The sequence below is a fragment of the Lissotriton helveticus genome, chromosome 1_2 (genome assembly GCF_964261635.1).
Source record: "Lissotriton helveticus chromosome 1_2, aLisHel1.1, whole genome shotgun sequence".
In the NCBI taxonomy this organism is placed as follows: domain Eukaryota; kingdom Metazoa; phylum Chordata; class Amphibia; order Caudata; family Salamandridae; genus Lissotriton; species Lissotriton helveticus.
Genome location: NC_136058.1, coordinates 288,032,732 through 288,053,841, shown reverse-complemented (window position 1 = coordinate 288,053,841; position 21,110 = coordinate 288,032,732). Strand labels below are relative to the sequence as shown.

The 21,110-nt window shown below is 47.3% G+C and overlaps 3 non-coding genes and 1 pseudogene across 3 annotated transcripts; all 4 read left to right on the top strand.

Moving 5' to 3' along the window:
• Window positions 1-4,625: 4,625 nt before the first annotated feature.
• LOC144808104 (U5 spliceosomal RNA) lies at window positions 4,626-4,741 on the top strand. Its single transcript, XR_013606636.1, has one exon. It is a non-coding gene; the product is annotated as a U5 spliceosomal RNA (small nuclear RNA).
• A 213-nt stretch (window positions 4,742-4,954) lies between these two features.
• LOC144808123 (U5 spliceosomal RNA) lies at window positions 4,955-5,064 on the top strand (annotated as a pseudogene).
• A 576-nt stretch (window positions 5,065-5,640) lies between these two features.
• On the top strand, window positions 5,641-5,756 carry LOC144808106 (U5 spliceosomal RNA). The gene has a single exon (XR_013606638.1). It is a non-coding gene; the product is annotated as a U5 spliceosomal RNA (small nuclear RNA).
• Window positions 5,757-7,990: 2,234 nt separating this feature from the next.
• LOC144808118 (U5 spliceosomal RNA) lies at window positions 7,991-8,105 on the top strand. Its single transcript, XR_013606649.1, has one exon. It is a non-coding gene; the product is annotated as a U5 spliceosomal RNA (small nuclear RNA).
• The last annotated feature ends 13,005 nt before the right edge of the window (window positions 8,106-21,110 follow it).

Below are 21,110 nucleotides of genomic sequence, written 5' to 3'. Positions count from 1 at the left end.
AATTCGATGGTTTCTCTTCTTTTTCATACAGGGGTCTGGGAAAGAAAACTTTCGTACGTGAATATTTTTCTTCCTGGCTTGCGGGCACTTTGGGATATATATCCCTTGTTTCCGCCGGTTCGGGTTTCTCAGAATAGGGCAATACTTGACCACCCCCTCCCAGTCCTAGGAATCTGTCTTCTTCCTTGAGGAAGTGGCGTCGGGGAGCATCTCCTACACTGGAAGGTCGGGTTCCCTCATTATAAGGTGGCGGACTTCTGGTACAGATGTCATCTATCAATTCATCATCTGACTCCCCAGGGGCCCCCCAATGCTTACACTTTTCAGTATTTTTCTCACCCGCTGCAGGGTTATGACATGCCGGCATCATGGGAAACAGACCCTCAACAATCATGCTCTGCCTCCACTGTTTCATCCTTTTATCCCTGGACTCCTGTTTCAGCCTGGGGTACCACTTGGTCAAACCCTTGTCCATTCGGGGTCTTTCTCTTTCAAAAGCCTCAATCTCCCATTCCTCTAATGCCTCATACTGCGTTAGTCTCGGTCTGGGATGCAGTTCATTCATCCGAGTTCTTAAATTAAATAAGATCCTACCATTGAAAGTCCCATCTAACGGAAAAGCCAATACTCCGTCATCTTTTGTGTACTTCACCCAATTCTCCAACCACACACAGGTATTGTATCCTCGGTCAAACATCATGAATGAGGCGGGAGTATTGGGTGGTGGGACAAGAACACCTTCTCTAGATTTAATTGGTTTGTCCGTTTTAAAATAATTTTTCACCTTACTTACAAGGGACAATTTTCTCTTTGTTCCGTACATAATATCGTATCTATTAGTTTTCCACTGATCCCTTTCAAACCCTAGGTGCCTTGGATCAGGTCGAGTTCCTGTAGTCTGCGAGTGCCACATACGACTTCTACGCTAAACTTTGTTTACAAACTACCTCCAATCAGAACGCGCTTCAGAAATCTGTGCAACCAATGGGTGCGCGACTCTAAATAATCTCCGCCAATGGGTGCGCGGCCCCTTCGTGAGACAGTTCCCACGCTCTGGCGCTCACCCCTCCTTTACAATCTCAGCTCCGCTACCCGCCCGCTGCTTCTACCAATCCCAGCGCGGCACAGAGTGACGTCAGAGGCGCTTCGCGACTGACTCCCTCCCTTCACAAGGTAACGGAAACTTTCTTTCTTTTAAAGTGCTCAGTGCTTGGTTATTTTACAACAAATACACATTCGCCACAGTGCTCAAGTGTCTAGACAGAGAAAGAATTATTTTACTGCAAGTAAACTACTTCCATTTACTTTTCACTCGCTGCGAGTAGATCTCTTCCGCCTACCCTTCACTTTAGCATCGGTGAACCTGTTATTCCCCTAAACTCATCCACTTCTTTCCGGGATATATTCCGAGTTTAAGGTTTCCCAGCGGACCCCTCTGCTTTCACGCTAGCTCCGAGGAACCTGCTACTCTTCCGATGTGACCCTTACCAGGTTACGCCACTATGGGAATTTTGCCAATGAACCCCGTTACTGACATTTATTCACACATGTATTCAGAAAACCCTAGTTAGTGCTTCCCGGTTATCTTAACCTGCACCTAACTTTCCTCGAGCCTGTGACCTCAGGACAATGGATTCTATTCACCACTTGCCCTTTCAATTCCCCGGGGAGTTCGGACAACAAGAAACTAAACGGTTGACAAACGCATGGATTAATACATATAACAATATAAGAACAAGAATAATAATGAAAAAACAGTTCATTTATTTCAGCAGCGTATTCACAAGAGAGTGATCAGTCCCCTCGGAACAGCCGCTCTTATAGCAGCATTAATGTACTAGCAGCTTCCGACTCAACTAGTCTAACTAATCCTGCCTAACCTTTAGCTAGTCCCTAACCATACCCCTGCTTACCAGTAAAACTGATAGAGCGCGCGAGGCCACCCGACCAATAGTTTTCGCCGTTTCCGGCTTCAGGGCCCATATACTTTCAAATCACCATATACATCGATCAGGTGACTTCACGAGCTCTATCAATGTGTGTGTGTATTCCCTACTATTATTTCTCAGTGCACCCGACTTACCATCCACCGATGCGAGTACCTAATGACCACAATGAATCAGGGAGCTAGCTGTAAAAAGAAAGGCAGCAAAATACAAACCCAACCAATAACATTCAAAATACTGTTGAAATGACCACGGACAACTGGAAGTTTTAAAAATGTTTATCTAAAGTTCATTTGCTTCGTGCATAAGGTACAGTAAAATAAGGCAATCAATAACCAAGATAACGTAAATGATATAACTGTAAAGAAACAATGACAGAGTAATCATTGAAATACTGATATAAAGTATAACGAGAAGATACTATGCTAATCAGAATTATTTGAGCAGGGGCAGACTAGGTAGGTATAACTACAGGAGGGCCTATAAAGAGTAACACGCTTCACTTAAGGTGAACGGGCCTTTGAACAATCTAGGCAATGAGGTTCTAGACCATATCAGAAAATGACAAACTGCAATGCAAAATATAATTTCTAACAAGTGTGAAGACATAGGAACAAACTTATGGAAAAATGCAAATGACTTTTAATAGTTGCGGAAAGACATGGAAAAATAACATATGCAATGGTGAACTTTATTAAAGCAAAAGTTAGAAATTCAGAAGGTGCAAGATTTTAAGAGGTTCAGATCAATATTTACCTAGAAAGGTGTGGAAACCAAACCCTGGCCACGGGTCAGTTAAGGACAGGAAACCCTCAAGGAAGGATACCCTTCAAAGGACAGCAGGTGCAGAATGGACACCCCGGGTAGGACAGGATACCCTCGGATAAGGAATCAGGACAGGACCTCAGGAGAGAACAGCAAACCCTCAGGACAGGACCTCTCAGGACAGGACCAGAATCCACAGTTCGGAAGCAACGCCTGCGCTCCACCCGCTCTGCAGCTATCGATCAAGACCCCGATTGGGTCAACGAACTCCCAGCAAAGTGCTTCGCCAGCACTTTAAGGTTCAGTAGAACCTTAGTCTATGGTCAAATTCGGACAGAGTGCTCCGCAGCGCTCTGTATCTTCAGTCACCTATTGAGTACGATGGGTCAGTGACAGGTCAGCTAAACCAGACAAGTCGGACAGCTCCCTAGGTGAACCCAGGGTAGATATACAGTTTGGGGACAGTGTACCACCCCCAATGTTGCAAAGTGTCAGAATCCCTCAATTTCGATTGGTCCTAAGGTAGGATTTGGGTAACACACCAATCACAATACAAGATTTTAAGCCTTCATTAGCATACTTGGGTACCGCCTAGCAAGTTTGGGGTTCCCAGGAGAAACTGTGCAGAAATACAATGACAATTTAACAATGTAACATAGTAGGGTCATGTGACTCCGTTCAGCCGAGCTTGCAGGTCAGTTCTCAGGAGCATCTTGCCCACTACTGCCAGCTGGCTAAGTTCCATCAGCCAAGGTTGTCAGGTCCCCGGAAAGTCGCATCTGCGCAGAAGGGACCTCCAAGATGGCTCTCAGTACAGACAGACCCCCATTCCCCGCGATACATGAAAAGTAAGCGAAAACAAATTAATACATAATAATGTCATCATGAAAACACATCACAGGGTTTGTACTTTTAACTCATCATCAAGAAATAAACTTATGCATTCTAAATGTTAGCTACATTGATACGAGCACAAGAGCAGTGGCACGAGCAGTACCACATGATGAGCACAGCTATGAATTACGCATGCGCATAAATTTCCCTCCACTTCTGCAGACGCGTCAGGACACGTGAGTGTGGCTGACGCATGCGCAGTAACTAAAATACAAGCGGCGGCCATGTTAAAGTACACGGGGTAAGTGTATTAGAAATACACGTAGGCAAGCTTCATAAACTTTGCCTAAACAAAAATAAACGTTAGTAAAACATACTTATGTTACCTTATTACACATAAACGAGGTTTTTGACTTCGGCAAGCCGCAAAATATGCGAAGCTTTGCTTCATCACATTTACTCAGAATCCCCTGCTCCAAAATGTGCAGCTTTTGCTGCTGTTCTGCGGGTGAGCCCCATTCATTGACCCGAAAACACAGCTGTGGGAAGAGGGTGGAATGACCCGGCGGTGCCTGGGCCGGCCAGACCCTCAGACCCCCGGCAGGAGCTTGAGCTGCGAGAGGCGGAGGAAGGGGCGGCTTAACACCCAGAGCTGTGACCTTGGACCAGGGTTCGAGTCCCGGCTGCGGCTCAACAGCAAATCACGAAAAGACCCGCGGGTAATTAAATACATATTTATAACTTCCCATATGTAGTGGAGCCAGACTAATGCTCGAGTAAAGCGTTGTAATACCTAAAAAAGCAAATTGCGCAATGAGAGCAACAAAAGTAAACCCTGTTACACTGCCGAGGGTCACGTGTGACTGCGAAGCCTTGTCATTTTATTTGCATACCCACAATCCCCTGTCACTTGTACTCATTCTTATGTAGTTCAATTAACTTTTCCACTTAATCATATCAAAACTTCAATGCTAATATATTCACTGAGAGGTTCCAAGTCTTCGTTTAATTTTTTTTGTCCCACACTCAGAGTCCAAGGAGTTATGTTCAGTCCGGTCTCCTCTACAGTGTATAGCTGACATACTCTGGTTTCTCTTCAAACCGAATAAATCTTTCGCCTTTTACTAAAGATTTCCGTGGAGAGGAACATTAAAGAGTTTCACTCAATTTTTGAAAGTTCTATCTCTGATAGAACTGCCTAACTTTGTTCAAGAAAGAAATAAACGAATAAAATATTAATTTTAAAGTAGAATGATGCTGTATAACTGCTGTGGCTAGACACTACTGCACTAATTAGTGCGGTGTGAGAAGCGAGGGATGGTTTAACTGCCAGCAATGCTGGCTCTAGAACAAGGGGTTCGAGTCCCGCCTGCGCCCCAACAGCTTGTTACTCCTAGGAAATCACGCAAAGACCCCTCTTCAAACCGAATAAATCTTTCGCCTTTTACTAAAGATTTCCGTGGAGAGGAACATTAAAGAGTTTCACTCAATTTTTGAAAGTTCTATCTCTGATAGAACTGCCCAAACCTGTTTAAGAAAGAAAGAAACATTAAGCTAAATTACAGGTTATCTAACTCACTCTCAGACCCACTTTGACAGGACCTTGTGCTGCAGTGAGGGGCGATTTAACAGCCAGAGCTGCCGACCCTGGGACAATGGTTCGAGTCCCGGCTGCGGCTCAACGGTGTGTGACTAGCAAATCACGTAAAGACCACGTGGGTAAATCATATATGTTAAAAAAGCTGTCCATGTGTGATGGATGTAACGTAATGCTCGTGTAAAGCGTGCTGTTACCTAGAACACAATTTGCGCAATGAGAGCAACAAAAGTAAACCCTGTTACACTCCCGATGGGTCACGTGTGACTAAGAAGTCTTGTCACGTGGGTTCCAATAGGGTCATTTGCATACCCACAATCCTCTTTCACTTGTCATCCTTTTTATATAGTTGAAGTAATTTTTCCACTTAGTTTGATCAGAACGTGAATAAAAAGTATTCTCTAGAACATGTTTCAAGTTGTCATTTAGTTTTCCTTCCCACACTGAGAGTCCAAGGAGTTGTGTTCCCTCCGGTCTCTGCCACAGACGTTCTACAGTATACTCTGGTTTCTCTTCAAACCGAATAAATCTTTCGCCTTTTACTAAAGATTTCCGTGGAGAGGAACATTAAAGAGTTTCACTCAATTTTTGAAAGTTCTATCTTTGATAGGACTGCCCAATTTTGTTCCAGAAAGAAATAAGCGAATAAATTATTAAATTTAAGGTAGAATGATGCTGCATAATTGCTGTGGCTAATTAGTGCGGTGTGAGAAGCGACTCTAGAACAAGGGGTTCGAGTCACGCCTGCGCCCCAACAGCTTGTTACTCCTAGCAAATCACGCAAAGACCCCGTGGGTAAAAGCAGCAATGCGTCACTTCTCAGTGCGCACTCCTGGCGTCATGATTGATGCGTCGCGTCATATGGCGCAAGGAGTTACAGATAACGTCAGTATTTCTGACGTATCTTTAGGCGCAAAAGTGACGCATTGCTGGAGTGTGTCACAAAAGTGACGCAACTCCAGCAATGTGTACTTTCACATGGGCAAGTCCCATGTTGTTAGTGCCTGTGTCAGTCTTACGCCTGCCATGAAGCAGGCGTAAGATTTTGATGCATTAGCGGCCAAGAAATGGCGCAGGGAAATCTTATAGATTTCACTGCGTCACTTCCATTACCCTTTCCTGCGTCAAAACGCCCCCCTTGCATACATTATACCTGGCGCAGGTATAATGTGGTGCAGGGGTTTACAAAGTGACGCATCTACCTAGATGCGTCGCGTCACTTTGTAAATATGGCGCAACAAGGCGCCTTTTTTATGCCACTGGTGCGTCACAAAAAGTGACGCACCGGTGGCGTAAAAGTGGCGCACAGCCTCATAAATGAGGCCCTATATATTTAAAAATCTACCCGTGTGTGATGGATGTAACCTAATGCTTGGGTAAAGCGGTCTATTACCTAGAGCAAAAGTTGCGCAATGAGAGCAACAAAAGTAAACCTCTGTTACACTCCCGAGGGTCACTTGTGACTGAGAAGTCTTGTCAGGTGGGCTCCCGTAGGGCTTATTTGCATACCCACAATCCTTTGTCACTTGTTATCCCTCTTATGTACTTGAATTGATTTTACCACTTAGATCAAAACCATAATCAAAATGTATTCACTGAGACATGTTTCAAGTATTCATTTAGTTTTGAGCCCCACACTCAGGGGCAGATATACAAGCCCCTTGCGACACTTTTACGCCGCCGGCAGCGTAAACAATGCGCCACTGCGACATATTTGCAACGTGACTCGGCCTTTTGGCTAAGATCAAGTGTAGTTACACTTCACTTTCCCTAGAGGGAGGACGGTCAGCTGGAATGTAATCATTGCACTTTGTCTGGCAATGAAACTCGAGCAGTGACAAAAGGAATGACCGTAACGTCATGCGTTTTTTAGTAGCTGGACGGCTGGATTGCTGGGCGGCTCACTGTGAAGTGGGCTGACTGGCACACTGGCTGGATGGTGATTTTTTAACGTAGGTCAGCGTGTTTGGCTGGACTGCTGTACAGGTCAGCCATGACTCACGGCCGGGCTGACGTCCTCGGTAGAACGGCGGCTGCCGAACAGCATGAGCTGGAAGGCTAAGTCGACCCCCCTGTTGGCGAAACCCTCCTGGTTCCGACCAGCGCAAGGCTGACCAGTTAATGGCTGACTGTGGATTGGTTCACCGCTTTCAGCTGGGCTGGTCAGCTGCTGGAGGGAGGGCAGAGCCAACAGACCGGGGCGACTGAAAAGATAAGCCATGCCTAGTACCCCCCCCCCGTGCTAGTAGGCCTTGCGAGTCGGCCGGGACAAGAGGCGTGGCTGGCAGGTGTGGCAGACTGGCCGGACCTGCTGACCGAGGGCTAGACGGGTAGGACCAAAAACAATTTGCAACGTGACGCATCTAGTGAGATGCGTCATGTTGTAAAGCCCTGCGCTACATTATACCTGCGTCAGGTATAATGTATGCAGGGTGGGCGTTCCGTCACAAGGAAGCCCCTTAAAAGTGACGCAGTGAAATGAGTCACTTTAACGTCCCCGCTCCGTCAAAACCTTACGCCTGCTTGTAGCAGGCGTAAGGAGTGACGCAGCACAGCAAGTATAGGGCACCCCTGGGCAGTGCTGGAGTTGCGTCCCGTTTGCGACAAAACTCCTGCACTGCGTCACCTTTACGACATCAGATGCATCACGCATCTCTCTATACTTGCGCCACGGTGTGCTGCATTGTAAATGTGGTGCATCCTTGATGACGCAAGGGGTTTCGACCGTCACACAAAATAACTGGAGCATCCCTGCTGATATGCAGGGATATGCCAGTTATTGTAAATCTGCCCCTCAGAGTCCAAGGAGTTGTGTTCCCTGTGGTCTCTGCCACAGTATGTTGCTATCATACTCTGATTTCTCTTCAAACCAAATAAACCTTTCGCCTTTTACTAAAGATTTCCGTGGAGAGGAACATTAAAGAGTTTCACTCCATTTTTTGAGACTCTGTCTCTGATAGAGCTGCCCTACAATGTTTAAGATATATAAAAGTGGTTGAATTAAAACTGCTCGGTACCACTAATTTTATCGCTTCGGGAGAAACACAATTTATGGGCATATTATCAAGGAACGATGTTAAAATTATCACCGCTTTAGCGGCAGGAAACTGCCGCTAAAACTGGAATAATGGGCTTGATAATATGCCGTTGAGAATTCCAATAGAAGACCATATTCACACCAGAACATGGACTTCTATTTGAATTCTCAATGGGCATATTATCAAGCCCATTATCGCCTCTTTAGCGGCAGTTTCCTGCAGCCAAAGCGGCGATAATTTTAACGCCGTTCCTTGATAATATGCCCTCAGGTTTTAAATAATGTAGGTAATACTGCATTGAAAATTGTCCTTCTATTAAATTCTCTATGAACTGCTCTGTGAAATCAAAACGCACCTCCAGTGAAAACTCCTGGGGCCTCATTTATGAAAAGTGACGCATCGCTGCGTGAAAACAGCGATGCGTCACTTTTCACTGCGCTCTCCCTGCGACATGATTGATGCGTCATATTTATAATATGACGCATCATGTTGCAAGGAGTTACAGATACGTCAGTATTTCTGACGTATCTGTAAGTGCAAAAGTGACGCATTGCTGGAGTGTGTCACAAAAGTGACGCATCTCCAGCAATGCTTCCTTTCACATGGGGAAAGCCCCATGTGAAAGGGCTTGCGTCAGTCTTGCGCCTGCTGTGAGGCAGGCGCAAGATTTTGACGCAACAGCATCCTAAAAGTGACGCAGTGAAATCTCATAGATTTCACTGCGTCACTATTACGAGGCTTTTTGCGGGGGAACGCCCCCTCTGCATACATTATACCTGACGCAGGTATAATGTAGAGCAGGGGTTTACAAAGTGACGCATCTGCTTAGATGCGTCACTTTGTAAATAGTGCGCATCAGGAGGCATGTTTTACGCCGCCGATGCGTCACAAAAAGTGATGCATCGGAAGCGCAAAACTCACGCAAGGCCTCATAAATAAGGCCCCTGGTCATTATTTTATAAAGTGGCATTTTACAATTATTCTAATTGTATGTTTGTTCTGGATTGACTTCCCGTTTAACAGTTTCATTGTTTATTTTAATGTCAGTGTGACTCAAATTTCAAATGTTTTCCAGTGTTTAAATAAATAATACCAAATACACAAAACGTAAGTTAGATGTTCCTTGTGTGAGGGTGGAACGGTTCCGTACTCCATAATAAAAAAGCATTGGCAAAGGCGATAGTTCTTGCCAATGCGAGAGCGATTAACTTTGGACATGTGTTTTAGCAAAGGGTGTGCAGGACATCGCCACAATCCTGAGTGGGATCTTCATGTGCCCCTCTGTAAGGAGCACCCTGAGGACCGAAAATGAAAGCCGTACCAGCTTTCTGATGGCACACTTCTTCCTCTTGCCAATGGGCAGAGTGGGTGAGCTCCATCCGGTACAACCGGTGCCGTGTGGTTCTACAAGGAAGTGGATAAGTTCATCAAGGAGTTTGGTCAGGTGGCTGCTGCCCAAACCAGCGGACTCCTAAGATTGTCCAATGCCAGATCCTTGCAATGGACATCTGCGAACCGATTGGCCCCCTACCATCTGCTCAGTGGCCAACGAGTGGGAGATCATCGCCTCCAATATTCTGACCTCTCCTGGATGGCCACCCAAGGATGTCTGCCAGTGAGGGCCTTCATGCAAGCAAGAGGGCACAATTGATACAATTCCTGCCTGAAAACATGAACTGCAAATGAGGCATCCTACCGGTAACTAGCCATAATATTGAAAAAAATATATAGAATGGACATAATATTGAAGTAAAAATATAGAATGGACAAAATATCGAATGGGCACAATATAGTAGTTAAAAGTAACGAATTGAATTGAAGTATATAATATAGGCATTAAAATATATCGATTTTTTAATAATATAGAATTGTTTTAAAGTATTTTGTATGTTAGTATCTGTGTGAAAAGTGAATATTATTGTTGTAATGTATGATTAATTTATTTTAAGTAATGAATTTTATGTTATGTTATTTTTGCGTGATTTAATTCTGCAGCGGGTTGTGGGTTTATAGGAGAATAGGGTAGGAAGTAATTTAATTATATTTAATTCAATTTTATTTTTTAGAAATTAATAATTATTTTTAATTTAATTTTGCTTTTTAGTTCTGTAGCGGGTAGTGGGTTTACAGGGGAATAGGGTGGGAAGTAATTTAATTGTCATTAAGTAAATAATTTTTATTTATTTATCGGTATTGATTTTTAATTTATTGTTAAATAATTTTTAATTGGTAATTCATTTTTATTAATTGGTAATTCATTTGCATTAATTGATTAATTGATAATTATGATAATTGTATTAATTTATTTTCCGTAGCGGATTGTAGGTTTATAGGGGAATAGGGTAGCAAGTAATTTAATTGTGATTAATTACATATTAAAAATACTTTTTGTGTATTGATAATTAATTTACCTATAATTAATTATTAATTAGTATTTTTATTATGAATTAGTTTTTGTTATTTAAAATTAATTTGTTGTTAATTAATTATGAATAGGTAATTAACTTTTAATAACTAATATTTATTTGTATTTCTAATTGATTAATTATTAAATAATATAGCATTGGTAATTAATTTTAATATTTTTTTTATTGGTATTCATATTTAATTTCTTTTTATTAATATATTAAATCATTACTTTCCCTACTGTTAAACTCACTGGAGTGGGAATAGTAATTTTTACCCCTATGCTATCCAACGTTTTTCCTACTGTTGCACTCTCAGGAGTGGGAATAGTAATTTTTACCCTCCCGCTATCCAATGCTTTCCCTACTGTTGCACTCTCTGGAGTAGGAATAGTATTTTTTACCCCTACGCTATCCAAAGCTTTCCCTACTGTTGCACTCTCTGGAGTGGGAATAGTAATTTTTACCCCTACGCTATGCAACGCTTTCCCTACTTTTGCACTCTCTGGAGTGGGAATAGTAATTTTTACCCTCCCGCTAGACAACGCTTTCCCTACTGTTGCACTCACTGGAGAGATAATAGTAAATTTTACCCTCCCGCTACCCTACGGTAAAAATATTGTATATTGTTTAATAATATTACGTTAATCCATACTAATATAATAAAGAGAGAGCCCAAACCTTTGAGGCGGGTAATCTCAGGAACCACAGCACCAATCACAATACCCAATACAGCGTTGGAAAGGGCAGTTGCAGCAGAAGGACATAGGCTACGCAGACGCCCACCATATACATTTAAAAGGTAAAAGAACCATGCCAGCAAAGTAGTCCCTTGTGGGCGTGTCTGCATTGTGCTGTGGGCGTGACAAACGCTGGGGGCGTCTGGTACGTTCCGCCCTTCGGGCTGGACTGTTCCCATGATGCACAGGGTCAAGGCTGATTTGCATATTGCCATGTCTGAACTGGGGTGGTGTGGATTGCAGAAAAACGATGGATTTAGGCGCAGATCCCTGTACTGGGGTGAATGTATGACATTGTTCTGCATTCTGTCTGTTAGACCTGTCTGGATTTTTTTGCGCAGTCCCTCCTCATTATTATTTATTTTGTCCCCTTTTTGCCCCTCATATCCTTAATATTTTTCTGTCTACTATTTTTTTAGGTGTTGGTCAAGGGGATAGGTGTTCTTTTTCCCCCCATAATCTTTTACCTCAGGCCCTGAGGCCTGTTCTGACAGGAAAGTTGGCACTACCTAAAATGGTGGCCACCAACTGCTCTAACTGTCACACCCAGAACTTGGCCATAGCCTAGCATAGGGCATTCTAGAACCTTCTGGTCCACTCTGGACCACTGAAGGGCAGCCTATATAAGGCGGAATGCGGGGCAGCCATTTTGTCTACCTGTGGAAGTCAGCTGGAGGACAGGCTGTAGCCAAGGGTGGGAGAGGTTAGACATAGGGTTGACCTCCTAGATAGGGAAGCTGCCTTGGGTTGTCACCTCATTATCCCCTTTTGGGTTACTTGTCCTGACCCCGCTGTGAAGGGTTACTGGAGACCCTGGGCGCCTAGCTTGCCCCTTGTCCAAACTAAACAGGGGAAGTCCAAGGAGAAGGAGACTGCAGTGCTGCGGTGCGCAGTCCTCTGCCCAGTGGGAGGATCGGAACTAAAGAAGACTCCTGAACCTGTCATCCGTCCAGTAAGGTGGGCTGGGGTTCCAGTGCCTTAAAAGTGCACAGTGACTGTCTACTGAGGAAGCCCCCCCTTGATTCCCTCCTCCCTTCTGAGGATAGGAAGAAAGCTGGTGGCCTGGGTAGCGGTGTACACCCCTTACCTGTGGCAGGACTGCTAGTGAGCCGATCCCCCTCTGAACGCTAAGGTGGTGAAGTGTGAAGGAAAGTCTCATCCCAGCTGAGGAGTCCTGAGCGCTTCTGCCGTGATTGGGACCCCGGGGGCCCTCCCGCGCTGTAATTACATTGTTGGGGAGTGACCCGGTTGCCAGGGAAGAGCCAGAGCGAGACGCTGCAAAAAGGCGCCTTCGCGCATGCCCAAAGCGGGTTCATTGTCTCTTCAGGAAGGGCCTAGGGTCGGGCAGGTCCGTGAGTAGCGTTTTCCTTCCTGAGAGCGGGTGCGAGCGCTTCCGCGCATGACGAGGAGATCAGTGGCCCCGCCGATCATCGTGAGGAGGAGCATCGGAGCGAGCGCTTCAGCGCATGCCCGCGGGAGCAGAGACCCCGCCGAGCAACGTGAGGAGCCGGCTGCAGCCAGAGTGAGTGTCTCCCTGCTCCCCTGCTCGCGCGCCACGCAGAGGAGCTGGCCGAGTAGGGAGAGGGAGTTGAGAGACTCGGCTGTTTTTGGGGGCATTGGGAAATCGGCCCTGTTCTCCGCTTGAGCGCCCGGCAGAGGAGCTGGCCCGAGCGAGGAGAGAGCAGGGGAGCTTCCAGGGAGCCTTCGCCCCAGTTAAGTGATTGACCACCTCGGTGGTGTACTCAGCCCCCCCCCCCCTTTCTCATCTTGCTGCTGAACACAGAGAAGAACTTAACCACGCGGTGGAAACAAGTAAGGAGTGGAAAAGCAGGGGGAGTGGCGCTAGTGCCTACAAAGGAGAGAATTAGATACTGGTCAGTCAATCCCTGCTAAACACAGGTTGGGGAATAGCATAAGGAAAGCAGATCTGGCCAATGTGGTGAACTTATTAACTGTACTGTTATCAATAACAAGTAAAATAAGTAAATATCCCTGAAAGTGGAGCTACTGTTTATATGTTATCTGGATGTAATGAGAGAATACTACTGATGTGGAATTTTTTATGACAGTTAACACTGCTGAAAAGTACCCTGTTAATTCCATGAAATCTGCATGTACTTAAATTGAGTGGTAGTTTTCTCTCCCAAGGTTCTAGCAGATTATTATTTCACCTGTGTGATTATAAAGTAATGAACTGTGAATCCTAGAGTAAAAAGTGTAAGAGTACTGACAAGTTAAATGATTAATTGCTTAGCAGTTTAAGTGATAAGTGCTGATACAAAAGTGACCTGCAATGTTCTAAGTTATATTTATATATTTTGAGGATAAGGAGTATATTATTTTTATAAAGCAGCTCGTATTTTCCTACAGTTTTGGTGTAGCGTTTTCTTTTGAGTGCTATTGCGTGGAATTACTTTTGGGTGGTCTGCAACCTTAACACTGTGCCTCTGAAATGTTTGTCTTGCCCTAGGCCAGGCTACCCCAGTTCCAACATTTGGTGCCTAGCGGTGGGATTACTGACTTGGTTGCAGCTACTCACTAGTAATTTAACGCAATACACTAAACCTACACCAGGAGTTTTCTCCTTGCGGCCCTCCTAATTTACATTTTTGTTTTTTCTAAATTTATTTCTGGTGGTGGGTGGAGGTTGACCCTAGGACACTTTTGGTTTCCTCCTGTGTGAAAAGTTTATACTCTAGCAAAAATGGAGATAAATGTGGAAGAGCTGGATAACTATACTGTGACCCAACTAAAGGACTGGTGTCAGCAGCAAGGTGTGTTTTTCAACAAGGGTGCCAAGAAAGGCGAGCTGCAGACAAGCATACGGGCATGGGTGGAGGCTCATTCCGGGGAGGTACCAGTGTCAGAAGGGAGTGACAGGGACACTGTAGTTGAGACTGCCATGCTGTACCAAGGGGAGGGGGGAAATCTACTGACAGGTTCCAAGACACCTCCCAGGGCGGGCAGCAGCGTCTCGGAGAAGGGTTTAACTGAAGCCGAGCTAGAAGATAGGAGGGAGGAGAGGAGAATGAGGCTGGAGTTAGCTAGGATGGATATGCAAAGGGAGGAAAGGAGGTTAGCTCATGAGCGAACCCTCAAGGAGATGGACCTACAGGTCCTGATATGAAGGCCTCCCACTCCAGACAATGGTGGCAGCGAAAAGAAAGTAGACACCAGGGAATCCAGACCCTACTTACCTAAAGATGTCATCGCTAGTTATACCTCAGGTGATGACATTGCCAAATGGTTAGCCGCCTATGAAGTTTCTTTAAGGGCTCACGGGATCCTAGAGACTCACTGGGGAGGTGGGCTGTACAAATACATGCCACCTGCTGGCAGAGACACTTTGTTGGCTCTGGAGCAGAATGAGCAAACCCACTACCCTGCCATGAAGGTGGCACTGGTGAAAAAGTTTGGACTTACCCCTGAAAGGTACAGACAAAAATTCAGGGGAAGTCACAAAATGAGTAACCAGAATTGGGTAGACTTTCTAGACTACGCCAAGAAAGCTTTAGAGGGTTGGGTCAAGGGCAGCGAGGTAAAAGATTATGAGGGGCTGTACAATCTATTTTTGAAAGAACATCTCCTCGAGAAATGCTTTCCCGAGTTGCGCCAACACCTGGTGGACAGCAAGCTGACCGATCCCCGGAAGCTTGCAGAGGAGGCGGACACTTGGGCAAGTACCCGGGTGTCCTCCAAGGGGACTGGAGGGGATTCTCAAAAAGCCGGACAGGGCGCCCCCCAGAAGAAAGAGGGAGGAGACAAAAAGAAGGAGTTCTCCAAAGGTCCCCAAAATAATTTCCAAGGTAAGGGAGCAGGTTTCACCCCTAGGGCAAACCCGCCCAGAAACCCTAATCCTGGCCAAAGCCAGCAGCCAAGGGTTCTCCACTGTTTTGAATGCGGTGGTGTTGGACATTATAAGGGAGATGTCAAATGCCCAAAGAGACCACCCCCTCCCACCGGAGGAAAGTCACCGGGAGTAGCTAGTGTAGCGCTCGGGGAGGAGTTGCCCTTAGATAAGGGGGGTGAGTGGGCGGGTGTCACCTTAGTGTCCCTGGGAGAACGGGAGATGGTGCCAAAGATCCAGGTGCCCCCAAATACTATTAAGTATGGGCAATGGGTTACCATCAATGGCCAAAGAGGGGAGGCTCTGAGAGACACAGGAGCCAGTATGACTATGGTAAGAAGTCAACTGGTGTCTCCAGAGCAGATTGTTCCTAATGTACTCCACCCCGCCGCGATGGCTGACGGCAGAATGGGCCACTATCCAGTGGCTGAGGTTCCCTTTGAGTGGGAAGGGGTTGCAGGTTCACTTCGAGTTGCCGTAAGCCCTGCCGTGCCAGTTGATTGTCTGTTGGGGAATGACATGGAGCACAACACTTGGAGAGAGGTGGAATACCGGACGCATTCTGCGATGCTGGGTACACCTGACTGGGCCTGTGTAAGCACACAGTCTGCGACTGCCCGGAGAGGGAGTTCGCCTGGGTTGGAGCCTGGAACAATGGCCCAACCCGCTGCCAAAAAGGGTCAGAAACGGAGACAGGGACAGCCTGCTCCGGCTTCCACGCCCCATGGGACAGATCGGCCACCTGCAGTGGTAGGCCAGGAGTCCGTGGAGGGGGAAGTAGACTCTCTGGAGGATTTGCCCATCCCTGCTGAATGGCATGTGGAGGGAGGTCCTACCAGAGAGGAATTCTGTAAGGGGCAGAGGGAGTGCCCTACCCTTGAGGGACTGAGGCGTCAGGCTGAAGCCCAGGCAGCAGGTGATGCTACGGGACACCACCATATTTACTGGGAGGATGGCCTCCTCTACAGTGAACCCAAGATACCTCTACCTGGCTCATCAAGAGCCTTGGTGGTCCCGCAGCAATACCGAGCCTTTCTGCTGGAATTGGCTCATGCGATACCACTGGCAGGACACTTAGGCCAGGACAAGACCTTTGCACGGCTTGTCCTCCACTTTTACTGGCCTCAGATGAAAGTGGCGTCCAACACATACTGTAGGACATGTGTATCCTGCCAGGCCAGTGGGAAGACAGGGGTGAAGCTAAAGGCTCCCCTGGAACCACTTCCTGTCGTTAGCACCCCCTTTGAAAGGGTGGGCATCGACATTGTAGGGCCATTGGATCCACCAACAACAGCTGGTCACAGGTTCATCCTGGTTCTGGTGGATCATGCCACACGGTACCCAGAGGCCATCCCTCTGAGGACTGTTACTGCACCTGTGGTAGCTAGGGCCCTGATGGGAATCTTTACTAGGGTAGGATTCCCGAAGGAGGTTGTGTCTGACAGGGGGACTAACTTCCTGTCTGCTTACATGCGGACCATGTGGAAGGAATGGTATGATCAGAATGCTCACCCGGTGGAGTTGGAGCCTGGCCAGAAAGTCTGGGTGATGGAACCTGGAGAGCTAAGTGCCCTTCAGGATCGTTGGACAGGCCCCTTTGAGGTGTTGGAGAAAAAGGGTAAGGCCACTTACTTGGTGGATCTTAAGACCCCGAGGCAGCCCCTACGGGTGCTGCATGCCAATCGCCTCAAACCCCACCATGAGAGGCCAGAGGTCATCCTGATGATGGTGACTGATGGTGCTGAGGAAGCAGAAAGCGAGCCTCTCCCAGACCTCTTTTCATGTCAAGAGAAGGATGGGTCGGTGGAGGGAGTAATTCTCTCCCCGTCTCTCACTCCTGAGCAACGAGAGGATTGCCGACAGGTATTGGGGCAGTACTCTTCACTGTTTTCCCTTGTCCCGGGAAGAACCCACCTGTGTACCCATGATGTGGACACAGGAGACAGCCCCCCAGTGAAATCCAAGACCTATAGGCTGTCGGACAAGGTGAAGGCTAGCATCCATGGTGAAGTCGCCAAGATGTTAGAGCTAGGAGTGATAGAACCGTCCAGCAGCCCTTGGTCCAGTCCGGTGGTGCTAGTCCCAAAAGCCGCCCCACCGGGCACCACACCAGAACTGAGGTTCTGTGTGGATTACCGAGGACTGAACTCAGTTACCAAAACTGATGCTCATCCAATCCCCAGGGCGGATGAGTTGATTGACCGGCTAGGAGCTGCCCAATACCTAAGTACCTTTGACCTCACTTCAGGGTACTGGCAGATCTCCTTGACAGATGGAGCAAAGGAAAGGTCAGCCTTCTCCACGCCTGAGGGACACTTCCAGTTCTGTGTGATGCCCTTTGGTCTCAAGAACGCTCCTGCCACATTTCAGCGACTGGTGAACCAGGTCCTCTCTGGAATGGAGGGTTTCTCGGCTGCTTACCTGGATGACATTGCTGTCTTCAGTAGCAGTTGGGAGGATCACTTGCAACATTTGCAAGCAGTTCTCCAGGCGCTGAAACAAGCTGGATTGACCATCAAAGCCAGTAAATGCCAGATTGGGCAGGGGTCGGTTGTGTACCTTGGACACTTGGTGGGTAGGGGGTCAGTGCAGCCCCTGCAGGCAAAAATTGAGGCAATCATGGCCTGGGAACCCCCCAAGACACAAACTGAGGTCCGAGCTTTTCTGGGCCTCACAGGTTACTACCGTCGCTTTGTGAAGGGGTATGGCACTATTGTAGCGCCCCTCACAGAGCTCACCTCAAGGAAACAACCTCGACGAGTAGTTTGGACAAAGGCTTGTCAGCAAGCCTTTGAAAAGTTGAAGCAGGCAATGTGTGAAGCACCGGTCCTGAAGGCTCCCAACTTCTCCAAGGAGTTTATTGTGCAAACAGATGCATCCGAACATGGCATTGGGGCAGTGTTATCGCAACTAAATGAAGAGGGCCTGGATCAGCCTGTAGTCTTCTTATCCAGGAGACTGCTTCCCCGGGAACAGAAGTGGAGTGCAATTGAGAGGGAAGCTTTTGCGGTGGTGTGGGCTCTGAAGAAGCTGCGGCCATACCTCTTTGGCTCGCACTTCCTAGTTCAGACTGACCACCGTCCCCTTCGTTGGCTGATGCAAATGAAGGGGGAAAATCCCAAGCTGTTGAGGTGGTCCATCTCCCTACAGGGAATGGACTTCCGGGTGGAACATCGGCCTGGAGTGGACCACGCCAATGCAGACGGTCTCTCCAGGTATTTCCGCCTTAGTGATGAGGACTCCCAAGGGGTTGGGTAGTTCTCCCCACTTTCAGCTGGGGGGGACGCGTGTTAGACCTGTCTGGATTTTTTTGCGCAGTCCCTCCTCATTATTATTTATTTTGTCCCCTTTTTGCCCCTCATATCCTTAATATTTTTCTGTCTACTATTTTTTTAGGTGTTGGTCAAGGGGATAGGTGTTCTTTTTCCCCCCATAATCTTTTACCTCAGGCCCTGAGGCCTGTTCTGACAGGAAAGTTGGCACTACCTAAAATGGTGGCCACCAACTGCTCTAACTGTCACACCCAGAACTTGGCCATAGCCTAGCATAGGGCATTCTAGAACCTTCTGGTCCACTCTGGACCACTGAAGGGCAGCCTATATAAGGCGGAATGCGGGGCAGCCATTTTGTCTACCTGTGGAAGTCAGCTGGAGGACAGGCTGTAGCCAAGGGTGGGAGAGGTTAGACATAGGGTTGACCTCCTAGATAGGGAAGCTGCCTTGGGTTGTCACCTCATTATCCCCTTTTGGGTTACTTGTCCTGACCCCACTGTGAAGGGTTACTGGAGACCCTGGGCGCCTAGCTTGCCCCTTGTCCAAACTAAACAGGGGAAGTCCAAGGAGAAGGAGACTGCAGTGCTGCGGTGCGCAGTCCTCTGCCCAGTGGGAGGATCGGAACTAAAGAAGACTCCTGAACCTGTCATCCGTCCAGTAAGGTGGGCTGGGGTTCCAGTGCCTTAAAAGTGCACAGTGACTGTCTACTGAGGAAGCCCCCCCTTGATTCCCTCCTCCCTTCTGAGGATAGGAAGAAAGCTGGTGGCCTGGGTAGCGCTGTACACCCCTTACCTGTAGAAGGACTGCTAGTGAGCCGATCCCCCTCTGAACGCTAAGGTGGTGAAGTGTGAAGGAAAGTCTCATCCCAGCTGAGGAGTCCTGAGCGCTTCTGCCGTGATTGGGACCCCGGGGGCCCTCCCGCGCTGTAATTACATTGTTGGGGAGTGACCCGGTTGCCAGGGAAGAGCCAGAGCGAGACGCTGCAAAAAGGCGCCTTCGCGCATGCCCAAAGCGGGTTCATTGTCTCTTCAGGAAGGGCCTAGGGTCGGGCAGGTCCGTGAGTAGCGTTTTCCTTCCTGAGAGCGGGTGCGAGCGCTTCCGCGCATGACGAGGAGATCAGTGGCCCCGCCGATCATCGTGAGGAGGAGCATCGGAGCGAGCGCTTCAGCGCATGCCCGCGGGAGCAGAGACCCCGCCGAGCAACGTGAGGAGCCGGCTGCAGCCAGAGTGAGTGTCTCCCTGCTCGCGCGCCACGCAGAGGAGCTGGCCGAGTAGGGAGAGGGAGTTGAGAGACTCGGCTGTTTTTGGGGGCATTGGGAAATCGGCCCTGTTCTCCGCTTGAGCGCCCGGCAGAGGAGCTGGCCCGAGCGAGGAGAGAGCAGGGGAGCTTCCAGGGAGCCTTCGCCCCAGTTAAGTGATTGACCACCTCGGTGGTGTACTCAGCCCCCCCCCCCCTTTCTCATCTTGCTGCTGAACACAGAGAAGAACTTAACCACGCGGTGGAAACAAGTAAGGAGTGGAAAAGCAGGGGGAGTGGCGCTAGTGCCTACAAAGGAGAGAATTAGATACTGGTCAGTCAATCCCTGCTAAACACAGGTTGGGGAATAGCATAAGGAAAGCAGATCTGGCCAATGTGGTGAACTTATTAACTGTACTGTTATCAATAACAAGTAAAATAAGTAAATATCCCTGAAAGTGGAGCTACTGTTTATATGTTATCTGGATGTAATGAGAGAATACTACTGATGTGGAATTTTTTATGACAGTTAACACTGCTGAAAAGTACCCTGTTAATTCCATGAAATCTGCATGTACTTAAATTGAGTGGTAGTTTTCTCTCCCAAGGTTCTAGCAGATTATTATTTCACCTGTGTGATTATAAAGTAATGAACTGTGAATCCTAGAGTAAAAAGTGTAAGAGTACTGACAAGTTAAATGATTAATTGCTTAGCAGTTTAAGTGATAAGTGCTGATACAAAAGTGACCTGCAATGTTCTAAGTTATATTTATATATTTTGAGGATAAGGAGTATATTATTTTTATAAAGCAGCTCGTATTTTCCTACAGTTTTGGTGTAGCGTTTTCTTTTGAGTGCTATTGCGTGGAATTACTTTTGGGTGGTCTGCAACCTTAACACTGTGCCTCTGAAATGTTTGTCTTGCCCTAGGCCAGGCTACCCCAGTTCCAACACTGTCCATCAACTGTTGTTTTTGCATTTGTCACCCCAGTGGAATGGGTATGCTCAGACGTGAGTACCATGCTCTCCACACCACTGGAGTCAAGTTATTCTGGCTCAAGATGGCTGATAGCCAGAAACTGGTCCTAGGATGGTTAAATCTGGTTCAGGAAAAACATGGCTTGGCAGTTCGGGCTGGACTGTTCCCATCAGGCACAGGGTCAAGGCTGATGTGCATATAACCATGTCTGAATTGGGGTGGTGTGGAGTGCATAAAAATAATGGAGTTAGGCCCAAATCTCTGTACTTGGGTAAATGTATGAAATTGTTCTGCATTCTGTCCATCAACTGTTGATTTTGCATTTATCACCCGAGTGGGATGGGTATGCTCAGACGTGAATCCCATTCACTCGACACCACTGGAGTTAAGCCCATGCACTCCACACCGCTGGAGTCAAGCTATTCTGGCTGAAGACTGCTGATAGCCAGA